Genomic DNA, 9057 nt, shown 5'->3' on the forward strand with positions numbered 1-9057 from the left:
TGCTAATTAAAAACGTAGGGATTAGCCATGTTTGTCAATGCATTATTTGCATTCTGATTCAGAATGCTTCACTATAATGTATAGAAGGGTTTTCAACTAAAATGGTTTTAAGTTTCTTTAGTTACCTGTGAATATAAAATGATTATGAAAACACATGAAACAATAGCACCCCAAAAAAGCATCAAATAGGAATAAAAAGAAAAGAAAAATCTACATTAGGATAAATTAATTAGATTTGTTTAGATTTGGGGCTGCACAGTGGTGCAGTTGGTAGACCTGTTGCCTTGTTGCAGCAAGAAGGTCCTGGGTTCGATTCCCGGCCCGGGGTCTTTCTGCATGGAGTTTGCATGTTCTCCCTGTGCATGGTGGGTTCTCTCCGGGTTCTCCGGCTTCCTCCCACAGTCCAAAAACATGACTGTCAGGTTAACTGGTCTCTCTAAATTCTCCCTAGGTGTGAGTGTGTGTGTGAAAGGTTGTGTGTCCTGTTTTCTGTGTTGCCCTGCGACAGAGTGGCGACCTGTCCAGGATGTACTCCGCCTCTCGCCCAGAATGCAGCTGGAGATAGGAACCAGCAACCCTCCCGAACCCTCTATGGGACGAGGGTGACAAGAAAATGGATGGATGTTTCAGTTTTATATGTCACATGGACAGTTACACACAGTACAGTAATAGGCTATGTGTTGTAGTACCTGAAGTCAAAGAGAAACGACAAAAAAAAGAAAAACACAAAAAAAGCAGCTGTTTCTCACAGCACATAGATAATAATAAAAAAGATGAGAACTAAAAAAGAAGAGAACTTAATGTAAGGCTCAGAATCGAGCAAACAAATGTCGACATAAACCGTTTCAGTCATTTCTGTAATCTGGCTGGAGTCCAAAGACCCAGAGTCCTGGCTCTGATTGGCTGTTTCTGACCAGGAGCGATGCATTTCTCCATGTGGGTGCAGGAGCACTGTGAGGAAGAGGAGCTCAATTCTTCACAGATTTTCTGTCTCATACTATATTATGCTAAAGCTTTAAGGGTAAATTCTCTTTCACATCAAGTTATCATTTTTTAAATTTAATCCTTTTTTTAAATCGTTATAGTTTTTATGAGAAAACTGTTTCGTTACCTATCAGAAAAAAATTTGGTGAGATGAGGATAATCAAAATCTGGAAGAAGCATTTGTGAACTGTATAAAAAAATCAATAATCAACTATTTGATCAATTTATTTCTTTCCTTATTTAATAAACATCTGGGCAGAGTTTTAGTTTTTTTTTTTTTACTTTTGGAAATCATCAGTTTTGTCAATGTATGTCTGCACAGCCAGGCTCTCTGTCTTTTAGAACACAAGTAACTGTCCAGATATGAAAATGCAGAGGGAGTGTGAACAGATGAAGCAGTCATTTGCATAATGTGATCATAATCTTATTTACTGTGGTGTAGTTGGCTCTTTTGCTGCAGTGACTCAAGTCTCACCTCATTTACAAAGGAGTCGACCAAAAGATGTCAGTGTTGCACAAGCCATGCTACATGTCACCTGTTTCTGCTTGCTCTGGTGATTGAGCGTTTGACTCCATCACAGCTACTACTTCAGGTGTCCACCTTCATTCCATGCTGTTGTGGCTAAAACAGCAAGATATGTTATTGATGTATGGGGAAAAAAAAATGTGTGCAATTGACTAAAGGAATGGGAAGATTCTCAGTTACAGTGACGGGCAAAAAAGTGTCAACCCAACAAGTTTTACCTTGTCTTTTAAGAAGACAAAGTAATTGAATTTTCCTGAGTGGTCGTGATCAATATCAATCAATCCCCAGCCTATTGAAGGTTTCATGAGTTTTTCTCTTTGGGCTTTGACTGCTTTTTATTCTTTTTTTTTTGTGGAATGCTTTTGCTTGACTATTTTTTGGTATTATGCCACTTAATTATAATGCATGAACCCCTTGGGTACAGTAAGTAAAATCTATTGTCATTGTATGTGTATCAAAAGTATACTGTAGCAAACAATGTGTTTCCTTTTGCAGGAGACCAAATAACACCTGTCATATCTTCTGATACTCAAGCAGCAGGGATTAGTGCCAAAGATATCTGCGCTCCACGTCACCTATTGCCTGGCCGCCACCCCACATTCAGTCTCCCTGGTAACCAGCCATCGCAGCAGCCCACAGGTGGTCCTATTCTCTAGTATTTCAATACTAGTATTTCAATACTCATCTAACACAAACGATCACCACAACAAGATAACAGAGTTCTGCAGCGGGCCCACTGCTTCATCACCTGGACAGAAGCAGTGGGCTGCTGAGCTAGTCAAAAATTGTCATATTGAGTGTTTTTGGTAGGACCCAAATGCAAACAAAATTCCAGGCAAACAGGTAAATTCAGTTTATTTAAAAAAAATAAATAAATAAATAAAAAGGAAACTTACATGAGGCTCAAGGAGGGAATTAGTGGAAAAACAACTGGACCACATAACAGGAAAACGATGAGGAGGAATAACAGAAGAATTCAGTGATGAGCAAGGCAAACCGAATAGCTTAAGTACTGAGGGAGAGATGGAAGTGACAAAGGAACAAGCAGAGGTAATTAGGTCTGCCTAAAAGTAATCAATCCTCCAACTGTAGCTGATCCAGAACACTGCTGCTGAAGTTCTGACTAAAACCAGGAAGATGGAGCACATTACCCCAGATCCAAAGTCCTTCCACTGAGAAAATATACTTTAAAATACTGTTGCTAATTTATGGATCACTGAATGGCTTAGCACTACTATACATTAGAGCTACATTGTTGTATCAATCAGAACCAGAACCAGACATGAAGAAGCAGCATTCAGCTTCTATGCACCACAAATCTGGAATAAATTTCCAATAAACAGCTGAAACACTGAGTGCCTTTAAATCTAGACTAAAAACCCAACTGTTTAGAGTTGCATTTGTTTCATAATAACAGTAATATTGATAATTTTGAGTATGATGTCTGATAAAATGTAATGTTTATTGCTGTTTCATAACAGCAATACTTTTGCTGTTATGAAATGACTTTTTAAGGCACACCAACAACAACAGTAATCAAACTGACTAAAGAGAAATGCGTGGATGAGTATTTCAAGATCTTGTAGGGATAATAGTCCTTTGGAAATAAAAGTGACAGAATTCCAATTGTCTTTCTGTGTCTGAAGGTTCAGTTCTGAGGCCATAACCACACCCCGATATCAGTTCTGTTCAGTAGATTCTACCTATAGTAACTGATCTGTTCTATATACTCAGTGCTTGATGGGGGTCATAGTCACCCAGTGACAATGTAGAGCAATGTCACTGGGTGATATTGCTCTACTGACTGACACACTCAGGTTCAGTAAGTCACATCCTGTACATTAATTCAGAGTTCTAACACAACAGGGATCTTTAACACAAGTGGTACAAAGCTCCTTCTCAGAGGGGGCTCCACTTACAAAGCTGTGCTGCCAGAGTCTCCATGTGAAGCAGGCAGGCAAGCAGTGAGAGGCAGAGAGAATCATATTACTCCTTACTTCCTTGTGGTGATTTGTAAATGTGACATTTTCTGATTTCCAACCTATGTTTTGTTTTGGTGTATGATATGGTATGTGTAGAAGGAGAGGAATATGAGCAAATTGGAAGAATTAGTTTTGAAACCCTCAGAATTCTTACAGCAAGTGCTTAGCAAAAAGAGCATCCCAGACAGATTTTATGAAATCTGTAAAAGACATAAAAAAGCTGAAATAAACAGAAGTAGCTGAAGGACATAACTATGTGTTAAGTTTTGAATGGCTTTCTCGCTTGAAGTATGTGGAAGTAGCTGTGAAAGAGTACAAAAGTTTTAAACAGAATTTTCGTTCAAGATTATCAGAAAAATAACACAATATTTCAAAAACCGTAGAAGATACTGTATGTTCTCATCAACCATTTGTATTGGATTAACTTAAATTGAGTATTAATAGATTGTGTCTGTGCCTTTAGACAGGCCCTCTGCCATTCCTCTACTGATATATTACATTTCAAGTCTTCACACCAAGCCAGTCATTTGTGCTCTGAGGATGTCTGGGAGCTGTCTGTGATGATGTTATAAAAGCAGGATATTAGGCCCTTCTTCAAATGGTCATTTGTTGCCAATTCTTCTATAGAAGTAAGATTAGACAATGTTAGAGACTTTGAGTACCCAAGACAAAACTTCTGATTTGCAGAAACTTAAAAAAATGTTTAGTTGGAATGTCAAATTTTTGTTTCAAATCTCCAACCTCATCATAATCCCTTTATCAAATAAGTCAGAAATTTTGCATAAACCTTTAGCAAACCATGTTTTAAAATTGATGTCTTTTCTACCTGGTTCAAATGACATATTGCCCCAGATCGGGGAGAATTGGGATAGTGTTGGGATTTCATTTTTGAATTTATGTACATCATACCATACTCGGATAGTATTTTTAACAAATGGGTTGGAAGTATTTTTTAAGAACTCTTTGCATTTCCTTGAGTATAGATATGAATTTAGGGATAAGGGAGTGGCATTTACATTTTCTATATTTACCCACCACAGATCAGTTGCTGAAAACCAGCATGATGCACTAGAGAGCTGAGCAGCCCAATAATACCACTTGAAATTTGGCACACCAAGCCCTCCTCTGTCAAATGGAAGATATAATAAGGATAACCGTAATCGGGCTCATCTGTTGTTCCAAATGAAGTTATTTAGGAAGGTTTGAATTTCTGTAAAAAAAAAAAAAAAAAACCATCAGGAGGGCTAAGAGGGATAGCCTGGAAAAGATATAGGAATTTAGAGAGAATGTTCATTTTGAGAATATTTATACGGGCAGTCACAGATATAGACAAGGTAGACCATCTATCAAGTGATTGCATTATTGAATTAACCAAAGTGTAATACTGTTGATTGTCTTTTTGTAATGTGTAACAAAAAATGCTTGATAAAAAAAATAATTAAATTGAGTTGAATTGATAAATAATAGAATACTCCATCCTGTAAAGTAGATTTTGGATTTCAAATTCAAAAAAGCTGCTTTATTTTGGGGCTTTTGTTGGCCTTGGCATTTTTGACCCATAGGGCAAGGGGAACAAACAAAATGTCAAGATCTTCCAAAGGTTAAAACTCGATGGTCAGCCTTACTGAAAGAATAAAACCATGTTTTAGTATACTTTAGTAGTTCAGTTTCATTAGCATGCTAGTTTTCAATTCTCGCTATTCAGAAAATATTAAAATAGACTTCCTCCTCAGGAAGCTTAATGTATTTGCAAGCTCAGTCACTTGCAAATACATCAAACCTGGAATCAAGTCAGTTCCATGGATGTCTGCAGCTCTGCTCCTTCTCCCCCTCTCTGCCTGCCCACCACCTCTACACCAGCACTCCTTCAAGAGTTTTATGATCTCACTGCTACTGACTTCTGCTAACATCCATCTTTTCCAAGTTAGCTACAATTAAAAACAGAATAAGAATTATTCATCTTGCAATACACTTTCTCTTTGGCTTCTGAAGTGATTACAAACATTTACAAAATTTAGGCAAGAAAACCTGATGACAGCATTGCTTTACTCATCATAAAGTCTGAAACCATGCCCCTGTTATTAGGGCTAGAGAAATGGGAAGCAGGAAAGATTTTTAGGTTTTCTGATGGGCTGGGTCTTGCTACAGCTCATTATTGGCTGGTACACTCTCCTTGGAGTTTCTGTGGATCAGTCCTTGTAGTTGCTCCAGTGCCTCTGAGCTCATAAAAAACAGTGAAGTGGAACCCTGAGTTCATCAGGGCCAGCTGATAAACCTTACTTCAACTCATTATGAAGTAAAGTTAAAATTCCAGCTGGGTGCCAAATCCTGCTTTATCTTGTGTTCCTTGATCAACTGTGGCCACTATCAAGAAGGAACCACATTCACTTTTCATTTTCTCTATAAGCCAACATAGAAAAGAGATTAAATAATTTTAAAATTGTTTCTCTGACCTTGGAGACACAGGTACAAAGCTAAATGGACATTTTTTCCATCCCCAGAGGTAAAACTGTCACAAATGTTTTTTAAAAAAAAGTAATTTGGAAATAAGGCAGAAATCTATAAAGATAAACAGAAGATAAAAGTTTCAAATGATCTTAATTCTTCTAAGAGAATAAATGGGCTTTAAATCATTCTGATTTCTCTGGTTCTTGTCCTTTGAGCTTTACACCATAACAATCTCTGGCAAACTGGTCTGATGTAATCAAGTTAACTTTACATCACTTACATTTTAACTCATTTACCTTCATAAAATCTTTTTCAAGATCATAAACTTAAAAAGACACAAATAAACTACTATTGACTCATTCTCCTTACCTAAGAAAACTAGTCACAGCTGTGAAGCCATGGTCTTCAGAACAATTCAACACCACGTTTTTTCTTTTAGGATTTCTTTCTTTTAGGATTGTGTAACATAACTAGATTTTTGTTTTGAACAATCTTTTAACATCTTTAAATTGGACATTTTATGTTTTATAAATGCTGAATTTTTAAGTGAACCAGTCAGTTTGTTAAGCATTTTCCACCAGAAAGCCTATTTCTGTCTGGACATCTAATACAAGTTTGGATAATATTTGTAACATTTCTAAAATACAAAAAATAAATGATGTTTCCATAGTTTTGAGCTTTGCATCACGGTAATTCCCCTTCTCGCCACTTTCATCTCTGCAGTCAGCTCTCTGTTTACAACTGAGAGAGAAAGTCTTGGAAAGAGAGAATAAATATTCTTAAGATAGAAAATGAGTGACAAAAGTACAATTCAAATGCATTTTTTCACTGACAATACAAAGAAAGTTTAAATTCTCAAATTATCCCTGTGGGCAATTTGAAGCACACATTTTCCAGGTGGGATTGCTAAGCACTCTCCTTTTTTCCTCAAAACCTGAGTGATGTTATATTTATTCCACCAACCTGAGCACAGGTTGACTGATGTGATTGCATGTGAGCAATCATTTGTCATTTGTGTGTTAAGTCTGATAAACCCCTATTGAAACTTTTCATTTTGCTACCACAAACTTTAATATATTTTATTGAAGTATGGAGGATCAAAAGATGGTTTTTATTTTCAGGTATCTCAGGTCTTACTAAAGAACTTAAATAACATTTGGATCTAGGTTTTAACTGGGTCATTCCCAAATAAAGAACCTTTGATCTGAACTATTCCAATGTAGCTCTGGCTTGTTGTGGTCTGCATTCGTTTTGAAGAAATTGCATCAATGTTTGGCTTATGTAACTATTAATAATTGTAATCAATATTTATTATTATTATTATTATTATTATTATTATTATTATTATTATTATTATTATTATTATTATTATTATTATTATTATTATTATTATTATTATTATTATTAAATTGATAAGTCTTAAAATGTTGTTCCATTCTTAAGAAATTGTTAGCATTGCATCACTCCGAATCACTCTTTCTTTGATCAAGATTAGCATTGAGTTAGTTATCCATCCATCCATCCATTTCTCTTGTCCCTAACCTTGTACTATAACCTTAGATAAAAAGCCCAATTCAACCCAGATGATGGAAAGATCTCACTGTGAGTCGATGGTCACAGTGAGACAGTAAGTCGGGTCAAAGCAAATATCTAAAAATCCAAAAATTGGTGCAAGCGGAAAAACCTGTTCTCTTCAGGCAACAGGCGTAAAGTTGGCATCCCAGCTATATTCTCAGCAGAACCTCCAGGACTTTGGGTTGGGTCAAACAAGGAAAGGATCCTTTAAGGGATGGAGAGCTTGGCCCGGCAGGTCTCTGTAGGTATGCTGAGCCCGGAAAGGCGTTCATGTCTATGGGAATGCAGAAATGTGGGGTTGCAGACCGCTTTCTAGAAGTTCACCAGTAAATGCTTTGAAGGTTTTGAAACAAATTTTCTTTCTTGTCATTCAGGTCTTACCTGATCAGCTCTGAGTTTTAATGCTGGCGGGGTTTGGAGGTTTGGCAGTGTGCAAAGAATCATTAGGAATTACATCTGATCAGTTTGTTAATAGAAATATTCCAAGGGAAAAGAGAATTGTTAAAACAAAGCATGTTGTTAGTTTATATAGTGAATCAACATGAACCAGACAGGATGTTTTTTTTCTCAGTTACATGAAGATAAAAATACTATTCAAATCTTCATTTGACATTTGTTCATAATTGGGTTCTATTGTTTTCATATTTGACATTTTTCATAAGATATTTAAAAAAATGTTTAACTGATGGTATTGTGTTATTCCGTCAACTTTCATAAAATCACCTCAATAATTATTGATACCCAGCTCTGATGACTGAACTATCTGACAGATGCTGTAATTCCCTCTGTCTTTAGAACATGTGCAAATGTGAAAAATTTTGTGACAATATGACAAGGAATAATAAAAGAGATAAAGGAAGCCATCAGTTTAATTAATCTGATGGCTGATTTCATGTCTGAAAGAAGCTTATGGCACAAAGAAGGAGAAGAGGTGTGGAAAGAAAAGTGTTTGAAACAGATGAAGCACAAGTGAAGTTACATTCTGCAGCCCCTTCTCTTGGCTTTATAAATAACACACCATGCAAAGCTGCCCTGAAGTTGTGAAGGATTCGTTAATGGCTGTGCTAATTGCAGTAAACACAAGTGGTGTCTGAGTCCTGCAACAGGCGCAACACTCCTAATTAGGCTGCCGCAGCCTCATTAGGGGCAATAAGAGGACAAAGGAAGAAGTTGGGAAATGTGCAAAGCAAATCAAGGAACTCGGAGAGAGTAAGACAGCAAAAAGAGGACGTGTCAGAGTAAAAGAGCAAAATGAGATAGTAGACAAAAGGACACACAGGAGACTGTTAGAGTTATATATATGAGCAAACTGTAGAGATGATATGGAAATAAAACTGCATTAAGGGGAACATATGCAAAATCCACTTTTTTAGCCCTTAAATATATTTTTTGTGAATTTTGAGAGTCTAGAAGTGCAAAAAATTGAAATGCATTCTCTCCCAGTGCTGCATAGATCTTTGTAAATTCTTTTTGGGTTACATTTGGGTTACGTTTTCTTGGCTATGGCATCACCATATTTGCTGTGCTACTGCTAAACAAGGT

This window comes from Gambusia affinis, linkage group LG21, assembly GCF_019740435.1.
Source record: "Gambusia affinis linkage group LG21, SWU_Gaff_1.0, whole genome shotgun sequence".
NCBI classification, from domain to species: Eukaryota; Metazoa; Chordata; class Actinopteri; order Cyprinodontiformes; family Poeciliidae; genus Gambusia; species Gambusia affinis.